Raw genomic sequence first — 12,528 nt, 5'->3', positions numbered from 1 at the left:
TGAGCCACTGGGAGCTGCTTAACCCCAGCAGGGAGAGTGGAGTGGGTTGCATGGATGGAGGCAGAGCTCCGGCAGCTGGGCTGCCAAGAGCATTGGGGAGAGAGCACTGCTGCACTGTGATCCCCACTGTTGGAGAGTTGGCAGCAAAGGGATCCTCCTCTATTATCTGTAATATTTTAACGTCCGGCAACCTCCCTGTCCTGGGGCTGCCAGATGTGGAAGAGTTTACTGTAGAGAATAAATCAGGTTTCCTAAGTACCGTGAGTCCAATACAGGCCTTGGTTGGGAGAGTTAGAACTGAAATTGCAAAAGCTTAAATATTCTAGAGCCAGAGGGAAGGAACAGAGTGCTGTATGGCAGGAGAAAGGAGTCTTGAGGTGAAGTTCCTGCTTCTAGCCTGATGGGTCACTAGATACTACTTGTAAACCAGTTATTGGCCTGGCAATCAATGTTGTTCATTCTCCAACTCAGACTAGTGATTTTGGGAAAATGAAATCAGCATTTGAGGGAAAGGAGGACATATATCTGGGGCAGGTTGTTTGCAACAAGTACCAATTGCAGAGGTATGGAATATCAGTAGTAATCCTAGGGGAGATGGATTAGCAGGCAAAGGGCAGGTAAGATAGTCAAAGGTATGCGATAAAAGCAATTTGCCAAAGGGCTGCTGGTGAGACACCTTTGCCACTTTAAGATCCGTTTTGTGCCTCCCATCTCAGTCTACAGAGATTCAGCTCTCACCAAAAGCTGAGTGGTGTAAATGCTAATCCTGTGGATTATGTCTCCCTCCTTCATAGATCTAGCTGTACAATCAACAACTGACCTCTTGTCCATATTGACAGCCCAGGATATCTCTTTGGCCTTCTGTGACACAGTTATGTCCAGGACGTGTATCGTTACCCCTGTATCCAGCTGTCTTCTCAGTATTTCATCCAACTTCAGTTTCTGCTGAGAACTAAGAACTGGCTGATGCTCGGGCTTATTGTAAGATGTTTGTATGAGAAACAGTTTAAGAAATATGTAGACTATAGGGTTTCAAAGCTGTTGAAAGTTACTTGTCACCTCAGGGCTGCGTCTACACGTGCACGCTACTTCGAAGTAGCGGCACCAACTTCGAAATAGCGCCCGTCGCGTCTACACGCGTCGGGCGCTATTTCGAAGTTAACTTCGACGTTAGGCGGCGAGACGTCGAAGTCGCTAACCTCATGAGGAGATAGGAATAGCGCCCTACTTCGACGTTCAACGTCGAAGTAGGGGCCGTGTAGACGATCCGCGTCCCGCAACGTCGAAATTGCTGGGTCCTCCATGGCGGCCATCAGCTGGGGGGTTGAGAGACGCTCTCTCTCCAGCCCCTGCGGGGCTCTGTGGTCACCGTGGGCAGCAGCCCTTAGCCCAGGGCTTCTGGCTGCTTCTGCGGCAGCTGGGGATCTATGCTGCAGGCACAGGGTCTGCAACCAGTTGTCAGCTCTGTGGATCTTGTGTTGTTTAGTGCAACTGTGTCTGGGAGGGGCCCTTTAAGGGAGCGGCTGGCTGTTGAGTCCGCCCTGTGACCCTGTCTGCAGCTGTGCCTGGCATCCCTATTTCGATGTGTGCTACTTTGACGTGTAGACGTTCCCTCGCTGCGCCTATTTCAATGTTGGCTGCACGTGTAGACGTAGCCCAGGTGAGTCTGTGAGGCTAGCTCCAGGCAGTCAGTCAACACTGGGAACAATGGACATCTGAGCAAGCAATCTGTTTTGACTGTCCAAGCCAGTTGAAGGTTTGAGGATTTACAAAAATAAAAAACCTCAAGAAAAGTGTCCAGATAGGGTCCCCCTGAGGTAAGAAATAATAGTCTGCAACTGGGTTAGAGAAGGTGAAAGGAGGGCACAACAACAAGACTTTGTTCGTTATGGAGGAGGAACTTTGTCAGCAGGAATGTCCTAGCTCTTGCAATTAGAAGCCCACGGTTGCAAGGACAGTCCTTCGGGTGAGAAGACAAGAAAGTAGACCAGGAAGCAACTTGTTAATACGTATAGGCCACAGTGTGTCTTTTAAGTTTTATTTTGCCTGTGGCTGCATGTTTCCAAACCCTAATACTTGCTGTGAGTTAAATCTTTATTTCAAACTCTTAAATACATTTGTTTTAACTATAAATCTGTAAGAGCCTTGTGCTGAACTGAGGTGAAATCAGTGAACAGGAGTGCATTGTTTCTAAGGAGGCAGTGGATCAGTGGACTCTGTGGGTGTCCAGAAGATAAAGGAGTGGCACCTGAGGTGGGGAGATGGTGAGTAAATTGCTAGCCTGCAGAGAGAAAGACTAGAGTTTGCAGAGCCCAGAGCCAGAGGTGCTGGAACTAGGATTGCTGGGTTTTTGTGGCTTGAAGTGGTTTCCTTACAGTTTGGGTCAGTGGGTCTGCACCCCAACTACAGAGCGCTTGTGTGGTTTGTAGTTGGAAAAGGCTCCCTTGGTGGGCTCAGACAAGGCATTTACACTGTAAGCAGGTGGTAGTGATTTATGCTGGACACTTCAGGTAATGCTGAAAAGTCACAGTCCAAAGCATTTTGCAGTGTTTGGTTTATGTAACACAGTAGGGTCTCAACATCCATGAGGGTTCTGTGTTGAGAACCCTCACGAATGTTGAATTTCACAAGTATGGCAGCCGCTTCCTGCCTAGCTGCTGGGACTCCTGCCCAGAGCCCCAGCTAGGCAGCGACTGCTTTTGTTAGTCTTTCAAGTGCTATATGACTACTGGCTTGTTTTGAAAATTAAAAGGCAGGCCAAGAAAACAGTGTAATCTCTTGGTGTGTTACAGTTCTCATTGCAACTTTTTCTGCAATTTGGTTGTGTGGGAGGGGCTCATAAGAAAGCAATGAGTCTGATATTCATGAACTTTAGAATAAACTAACCCAGGTTTTTATCTTATCTGGTGTTGCTCTGGTTGACAGCCACTTCTAAGAGACACCCAGGAAAGGGCAGTCTCAGCCACTGACCCACAGCTGCGAAGCAAACTCTTGACTCTTACTAGGACCATGAACTTCCAGGCCTTCCGAACAAAAAACAACTCTACTTCTTTGACCTAGTGTCTCTATAATAGCAACATCAATTGACCCTGAGTCTAGGTGTTACTCCCCATTTCCTTGGGACTATGGGAGAGAGAAGCTGAAGTCTCCTGTGTTTCTTCCAACACTTGAAAAGTTAATACAGTACAGCAGCGTCTCGATAGTCGCAAGTGCCACATTTGCGAATTCAGTTATTTGCAAGTGCCTCACTTCCCCAGGGTTCTGGGAGTGCTGGCAGCTGCCACACTTTCCCTGGGGCTCCGGGTGGGGAGTGCTGGTGGCTGCTGCTTCCCGGGGCTCCGAGCCCCCCCCGCCCCACATTCGTGAAAATCAACATTCACGAGGGTTCTGTGCACAGAACCTTTGCTAATGTTGAGACCCTACTGTAATGATCCGGGCACAAACCCCCACAATCTATGCTGTCAAAGGCTCATTCACCTGCACATCTACTAAAGTGATATGCGAGCGGGTGCTAGCTTTGCCCCTTCACCATATACATTGGACAAACAGGAATGTCTCTGTGCAAAATAAATGGACACAGGTTAGACATCAAGAATGGTAGCATACACAAAACAGTAGGACAACACTTTACCCTCCCTGGTCACACAGTTACAGACTTGGAAGTTGCCGTTCTTAAGCTAAAAAACCTTCAAAACCAGACTGCAACGTGAAACTGCTGAGTTGGGATTCATGCAAGTTTGACACCCTCAGAACAGGTCTGAAGAGAGACTGGTTATGGCTCTCTTGTGGTTATCTTGAGGCCTTTCCTTGTCTCCATCTAAGAGAATACTTCCAACGCACCAATGACCATCAGTTTGACTCGCTAGATCCCCCCTAACAACACCAAAAGAAGAATTCGATGTGGACTCTCCCTGACAGGATTAATGACAGTCTAGATTTCTATATACAATGCTTCAGCAACCTTGTTACAATAATCAGAGAGGTAGCCGTTTTAGTCTGTAGCTTTGAGACCAACAAGAAGTCTTGTGGCACCTTATAGACTAACATATTTTGGAGCATAAGCCTTTGTGGGCAAAGACCTGCAATATCTGTTAGTCTACAAGGTGCCATGAGACTTCTTGTTGTTCTTGTTACAATAAGTAGTTTTCCCCTGTAGGTATTCTCATTTTATCACTATTAGAGGGGGACACATCCACCCTCCTTGAATTAGCACAAAGTAACACTCATCTTTGTATTCCTACAATCTGATGAAGTAGGTTGCAACTCACAAAAGCTTATGCCCTAATAAAATTGTTAATCTTTAAGGTTCTACTGAACTCCTTGTTGTTTTCACTTGATCCTAAATACTGATAGGCAGAGTAAATGGTTTCATTACTGTGCCACTAGATGGCATTATGAGAGAAGACTGACAATAGAGGCCATATGAAAGTTAGAACTAGGTGATGTCTTTATATAGTTTATTTGCCAAAAAAGTTATTTTGGGTTGACCATCACTAATTCAGGTTTAAGATAGTGAATAGTTTCAGCTGAAGCTGAAGTTATGTGTTTTATTTTGATATTGTCAATAGAAACAGTTTTGATATTTTGTTTTGAAATTTAGCTGGATCTGGATATTATGTTTTTTTAAAGATAAAAACACCTCAAAACAAAGCAAAAGGCATTTTGAGCTGAAACAATATTTTGTCGAGGTCAGCCACGCAATTGAAAAGTCAGTTCTCTTAGCTCTGCACATAGGAGATGTAAAAATATGACACAGCATGCAACAAAATGGGCATCATATGGGAATTACATCCCTTCTTTTGGGGTAATGCTGATACCCATCTCCATTGTAGCATTCCCCTGAGATCCCTATCTGACGGCTGATGTGGGGCAGCCACCAAAGGAGCGAGAGGAGGGGAGCTGTTTCTCCCGAGCTTGTGGGATCTGTAGGTGGACTGACTGGATCTCTATCCTGCTCTGCTGGAGGGGATGGAAAAGTAAATCCCATCTTCCTCCCAGAGGAGCAATGTGATGGGGAAATCAGACTCTCTCTCTGCTCTCCAGATTGTGACTTGGTAGCTGGGTATCTTACTCCTGCTCCCTTCACTTACCCTCTAAGAACATCTGAGGCCGAACCCTTCTCCAAGTGCTGCTTTAATTACATATACTGGACCTGGGTTGTGTTGCTCTAAAAAGTAGCTCTCAGAGGTATCTTATTTCACAGGAAGGTTGTATTAACTGCTGTGTGGTTGACTATTGCCACCAGTGTGTGATTGTCCTTGGCACGTCTCTCTTCATTTACTTTGACACCTTCACCGTGTTTCGGTACAACATTTCGTTTCACCAAGAGTTAAACACTTCATTAACAGCATGGGAGTGCAGTTTGTTTTTCACAACGTGATCATCTCACTTTCCATAAACCTGCTCTTCCAAAAGAAACACTCAAAAATAAACCCCAAACTTGAGCAAACCCTCTTGCTTTTTACATCTCAGACCATTACTATGGCTTTTGCTGTGAAGTTAAGCAAATTGCCAGATACAGAACTGGCTGCCACTGGAGGTGAGACTGGAAGTAAATATTAGGAATTTGAGGGTAACCCTTCACCCAAGGACACTGTAGTTTTCCTATCAGGGGAAGCAGCACCCAGGATGGGGAAGCACAGCAGCCTCAGAGATTAGGCTGACCTGGAATGAAAGGGTTGTGTCCTTTTTTAGTTCATTTTGATGCATAGGAAAGATCTGAAAAGATTTCCCCGCACCATATGTAATCCACCAGAGTGGAGTGGGACTGCCAGGGTTGCCAGATTGACTCTCAGATTCAAAGGTCAGGATGGACCATTGTGATTATCTCTAATTTGACTTCCTATACATCACTGGTGTCCAGAGGAATAGAGAAAACATATCCTTGGTCTTTCTGCTTGTGCGTAACTTCATTTACTTGTGGCACAGTGCCCCCTCGGCTGGCTCAGGTCCCACACCTCTGGCCCCCAGCTAAAGGGTTTAGACTACACCCACCTCCATTGCCCTGATTGGTTGGTCAGTCTCTTTTCATTCCCTAAACACAACCAGGGCTGTCAGCCTTGCTAGGGGAGGGGAACCCAGGTGTTCATCCCTCCCAGGCTGACTTTACAAGCACTCCCTGGACTCCTTATCTGTTTTGTCACCTTCCCCTCTCTTACTCTCCCCATTCCTGCTTGGTTGGGCTGCTTTTAAACCTCTGGCAGTCAGCTCAGCGGGCTCACATTAGTTGATTGCAGATTGCTCTCACCTGCTTTGCTTCACCAGCTGTTTCACTAGCTCTGCCTGCCAGCCTGAGGTGCCTTCCCGCCATCCTAGCAGGGTCTGCTGGTCTCCCTGGTGCACTCTCCAGACTGCCCCACCAAGGCTGCTTCTCTGCATATCCACTCTGTCCCATCAGCTGCAATAAAGAGAGAATCCAGACACTGCTCCTTCCCTCCCTCACCCCCCTGTGCTTGGGATTAAGACAAATCAGAAAGGGGAAGTGGCAGGGCTGTACCACAAGTAAGTTACTGGTCATCAAACCAAAGCCTCCCGAAGGTCGTAAGAGTTGAGGGGGGAAGGTGAATGTTGGCCCTGAGAACAACAGGGAGGACATGGCAATGGAGCCTGGGGCACTATCTTGATTCTCCTGTACCTTTCAAAGGTAATTGTGGCTCTGCCTAAGTAAGGCCAAGCCACCCATTGCCCGCAGCCCTCCCCATCCCCTCTGCACACACGCTGGGGCAGCGGGAGAGTTTCCATCTTCCCCTCTTAAAAATCCAGCCAACTACTGCCTCCATTTCTCACCTCCCAGAGGGTTTGCCCCGTGACTTTTCCACACAACTGAGGCATAATCCACTCTGACAGTGAGGAAAGTGCTGCAGGCTGCTGCCGGAACACTTTAGTTTCTTATCAAAATAACAGTGCGGGGTGGGCAAGAATTTAGTAAGTACTCAAGGGCCGCACTCTTGTGATATTAATGGAGGAGGTGCAGGGTCTGGGATGGAGGTTGGTGCAGAAGGGAGCTCAGGGCAGGAGGTTGGGGTGCAGGAGGGGAATGGGGGTTGGGTGAAGGAGTGGGTTATGAGCTGGGGCAGAGCTGTGGGGTGCAAGAAGGGAGGCAGGGGCCAGGAAGGGGTTCAGGTATGGGGGAAGGAGAGGACTCTGGTGGGAGGGGGTGCAGAGTCTGGGTAGGGGTTGTGACCTGGGGCAGGGGTGCAAGATTTGGGTTGTGACCGAGGGCAGGATGGGATTGTGAGCTGGGGCAGGGTATTGAGTGTGGGGGGAGGGTGTAGACAGTTTGGGTTATGTGGGGCAGGGAAGCAGAGCAGTGGGGGAAGTGAGGGGCTACAGTACCAGGTGCAGGCTCTGGCCAGGAGGCACTTATGTAGGAGGCTCCCAGCCCGCAGGTCCCTCAAGCAGGCTCCCTGCCTGACATGCCCCATGCACCACCCAAAGTGGCCAGCTGTGGGACCATGTGTTCTCTGAGCACTGGAAGCCCCTGCAAGGGGCTCCACATGCTGCCTGTGCTGCAAGCACAGCTCAGTCAGCTCCCATTGGCCAGTGGACAGACTGTATGGGGAGCAGGGGCAGCGTGTGAAACCCCTGCTCCGAGGGTTCACAGCATGCAGGACGCTTGAGCTCTGCAGAGGCTCCTCTGGGCTGCAGGACAGTGGTGTCCGGCTTGTTCTGGCAGTTTGGCAGGCTGGAGTCAGCCTGCAGGTTGCATTTTCCCTACCCCTGATCTACTGTACCAGGCTGATGTGTGTCCTGTCCCTTGTGGGTAGGGAGGTAATCAGCTAAGGGCTGACCTCACAAAAAAATATGGATTTGGGCAGGTCTGCCGGCAGGAGGAATAGGGGAGCAAAGGAGGCAGTTGCCCTCAGGCCCAGCCTTTCAAGGGCATCTGGAGAGTTGGACCACTTTGAATTGCCACAGCAGCGTTGCTCTGTGTGGTTGACGGGGGGGGGGAGGCCCAGCGCCACTGTCTGGGTAGCGCTGAGGGCTGAATGTGGTAAAACACAGGTCTTTCGCCCGTATGGTGGCAGGTTCAATCTCTTGTGGGGGCAGCCTGGGTCAGGCAGTGCTATAAGTGGATGCTTGGTCCTGTGAAGAATTGCTGGAAGGTCTCAGAAGCTTGGGACATGCTTCCCCAGCTGAGGGAAATATGTAACTCAGAGGCACTGAGTGAGAGAGAGTGAAGTCTCTGCTGTACAGCCTTGGCTCATAGGGTGGTGCTTTAGCCCCTCCAGTTGGAGGTTTGATCCCTCCTGCTGACAACCTGGCTCGTCACTTGGCCCATACATATTTTCCCCATTATTCCTCCAATCCTGGAAGGGTTGGTTTGGGGAAAGAAATCTGCCTGTCTCAAGTCTGATGGCAGGAATGACTGGGTGCATGGCTGTGGCACTGCTAGGGGAAGTACCGCTCACCCCTGTCTCCACAGGCACTCCCTGGAGAGCAGAACCGAGGAGCAGCTGAGACAGAGGGAAAGCGGGTGCCTGCCTGCCCCACCTACTCAGCACGACCACCTCTGCTTTCAGTAGGCCATCATTCCAGCCCTTTGCCCTTCAGCTAGCAGGGCTAACACTCCAGTGGCTAGAACTGGAGTAATTGGGGTTATAAAATCTAAGCCCAAAAGAGCACTTATAGATGTGACAAGGAGGATATTCTACTTAAGTGTTTATATCATCACTGTCATATTTGAACACCTTCCAGTAGTGTATTAAGCAACATATGTTTCCTCTGTCATATGTTCTGTCTTCCTTTCCCCGGGAGGGGAAGTGTGTGCAGTGGAGTGCTTTGGATTTGCTATGAGATATGCACATGGAGTTATAGCTGTGGTGGACAAAACCAGTGCAGAGAAATGCTTCTTGGACTTAGAACAGAAGGTGTTGAGGTATGCGATGGTCCTTCATTCCCAGGAAAGTTCATCTTTCAGTCTTGGGCTGGGCTACCACGGTGGGGGATGGAGAGAGGGCAAAGGGGACAGCTGTCCCAGCAATTTAAGAGGCTCTGGTCAGGGGGCAGATTTAGAGTTAGTGAGGCCTTTGCTTGGCTTCAGTTTTGGGGCTACCATGAGGATCTAGCCAAGAGAAAGACCATTCACTCTTCCCGCCCCTCCCATTTTTCATTCTTTTCAGTTCATCTTCCTCCTATAACAGTAACAGGAAGTAAATGAAGATAAAGGGAGATCCCTTGGCTTTGTAGTCTTTTATTTTTCCACGGGTCACTTGAAAATTGCTGAGGGTCGTGGTGGCCCCCTGAATGGTCTTTCCAGGTATACTTTGTGCCATTAGCTAACTATTGTAAAATGTTTTGGATAATACTGCTTTATTTGGAAAAAAAATAAAAACAACATAATACCCTTTCCTCAATCCACTCGCATGAAGTTCTCAGAGCACAGTTAGAGAACTTTTGGTCTAGATGAAAGGTTGTATTTGCATTATGCTAATGTGAAAAATATGTAAAAATAAAATGTATTGATAACGCATGAATGGAAAAATAAAAGTTAACTTCCTCTGAAGAAACTTATTCAGCTTGAAAAAAAAATTCAGATAACTTTATTTCTATACTTTTTCTTTAGAAATGTGTTAATTAAGTCATCATAAGCAATATCTTGTAAAGAGGCTCTTTCAATTGTCAGTATTGCTGAACATGTCAACAAATAATTTTTATCTTGTTTCAATACAGAAAAAGAACGTTCACCAGAAGCATTTGTGACAGGTATTAATTAAAAATTGTTTCAGAATGCTTTCTACGTTTGGAAAAGTTGCCTGCAAATCATCCTGTATAAATCTAGACAAAATAACTGGTGCTCTCCAAGCATACACCTCATCATTTTTGATATAATGAATCTTCATCTTCAAAAAGATTTGTGTGTATGTCATCACAGTATAATTCACTTAATGTCTCAATACAGGGGCTTTTAGCATCTTCATCCATACTTTTGTCAAAAAACATGCAAAATAAACCAACGGTTTTCTTTAGAGATTCATCTCTACTCTGCAATTGCACTATTATTGTGTCATACATAACACTGACAGCCTCCACAATGATCTTCTCTTTCCCTTTTGAATTGATTTCTTTGTCTCTAGTTTCATCAAAAAAACAGCTTCCTGGTTTTTATGCTTCTCATCAGCTATATCAGAGGAACCTATATTTTCTCTTAATGTTAGTGCCTGTTCTTCCATGGTCCTTCCATGACAAAACTGAGGCTAACAATTGCATAGCATTCATTAAATTTGTATCAACTTCTGGCAATGATTTGCTGCCGGCATTAATTTCTTGAAAGAAATGGTTCCATAAACTAGTAAAAACAGCAATATCATACTTTTCAAACTTTTCTACTAAGGATTTTGCTTCAGTTTTTTCACATAGTTTTTCAGAATTTGATATGGCTATGTCTATAAGGTTGTCTTTATAATATGATAACTCATTTTCAAAGCCAAAACCACATCTGCATGAGCAAGATCACCTGGTGTCACAAATTCTTTTAATAGTCAAATGTTTTCCATTTGCCTGCTTCAAGTGTGATTGTAGCATAGTCCACTGATGTTTGGAAGCTGAAAAATGTATGTATTTTGAACAAAGCCAAAAAATGTGTAGCTGCCTCACAAGATTCATCTGCAATGTTGCAGATTAAATTTAAGGAATGGCTGGAACATGGTATGAATACAGAAGAGGGATTTGCAATTTTCAGTCTTGCCTCTAGACATGAATATTTTTCTGCCATATTTGCAGCATTTTCAAAGTTCTGTCTGCCACAATTTTTGATGTCCAAACCTAAATTTGGAATGATTTCCAAAACCATTGTCTCTAGACATTCAGAAGTGTAGGATTTTAAAGGGACGAAACAAAGAATCACTCTACAACTTCACCTTTGCCGGTCACATATCTTAAAATAAGTGTTAATTGATCTACATGACTCACTTCCAGTGTTGAACTGACTATTGTGGAATAATATTTGGCATCTTTTACTTCATCAGTGAACAGGTTTCTGAGCTGCTCTGCCATCATAATAATCAATTCATTGTAAGTTTGAGCCGTGTCTACACGTGCACGCTACTTCGAAGTAGCGGCACTAACTTCGAAATAGCGCCCGTCATGGCTACACGTGTTGGGCGCTATTTCGATGTTAACATAGACGTTAGGTGGCGAGACGTTGAAGCCGCTAACCCCATGAGGGGATGGGAATAGCGCCCTACTTCGAAGTTGAACGTCGAAGTAGGGCACGTGTAGACGATCCACCTCCCGCAACATCGAAATAGCGGGGTCCGCCATGGCGGCCATCAGCTGAGGGGTTGAGAGACGCTCTCTCTCCAGCCCTGGTGGGGCTGTATGGTCACCGTGTGCAGCAGCCCTTAGCCCAGGACTTCTGGCTGCTGCTGCTGCAGCTGGGGATCCATGCTGCATGCACAGGGTCTGCAACCAGTTGTCGGCTCTGTGGATCTTGTGTTGTTGAGTGCAACTGTGTCTGGGAGGGGCCCTTTAAGGGAGTGGCTTGCTGTTGAGTCCACCCTGTGACCCTGTCTGCAGCTGTGCCTGGCACCCTTATTTCGATGTGTGCTACTTTGGCGTGTAGACGTTCCCTCACAGCGCCTATTTCGATGTGGTGCTGCGCAACGTCGATGTTGAACGTCGACGTTGCCAGCCCTGGAGGACGTGTAGACGTTATTCATCGAAATAGCCTATTTCGGTGTCGCTACATCGAAATAAGCTACTTCTATGTAGGCTTCACGTGTAGACATAGCCTTGGTGTGTTAAAATGTTGGTCTTCCCAGAGACACAATGCTGATAATTTTTCAAATGTTCAGCGAGAAAATTGTCAAATTCATTAAGCTATTCAAAGCAGATTCAAAAATTACCTGCTTGATTTGACAATGAAACTAAAATTACCACGTGTCTTTCTCAAGTGTTGCTTTTTCTACATGAGCACTTACCATAGTTGCAACAGGGATATTATAAGATTGTGAATGGGAGGGGAAGTGCCCATGAGACACTGTGTTAAAATATAGCCCACACTATGCCAAACTTTGTGAACACCTGCTAAATCTTGGGGTACTAGCTTATCACATCATAAGCAAAACGCCTGTTCAAATCCCATGGTGTTTTCCTCAGTAAAGACAGTAGGATTTGGGAGGTAGTTGAAATAATACATTTTAGTACCCACTGTAAGAAACATCTGCAGAGCTCAGACATTCTGTGATAGTGGAACTGCTCTTATCCCTGAGGGATAAGACCCAGAGGGAAATTCTGCCCCCAGATGTGCAGCCACAGATTCCACTGTGGGAGTTCATCTGTGCATCTGAGAGAAAAATGTGTCTTGTAAGTGTAATGAGTCTAAAGGGGCCTGCTGCCAGCACATAGATAATAGACACAAAGGAGATATTGTGGGATCCAAGCAGTCAGCTGGTTTTCTGAATTCCCACCATTCCACCTTTCCCTTCAAACGTTAGCCTGCTCTACCTCCACCCCATGGAGTACAAACGTATTGATGCCTGGCTATCAGACCTTGCTGCCTTCTCTTTGCTCTTCAAGGGCCCAGTC

This window comes from Carettochelys insculpta, chromosome 6 (assembly GCF_033958435.1).
Source record: "Carettochelys insculpta isolate YL-2023 chromosome 6, ASM3395843v1, whole genome shotgun sequence".
Classification (NCBI taxonomy): domain Eukaryota; kingdom Metazoa; phylum Chordata; order Testudines; family Carettochelyidae; genus Carettochelys; species Carettochelys insculpta.
Note: the sequence above shows the minus strand (reverse complement) of the source record.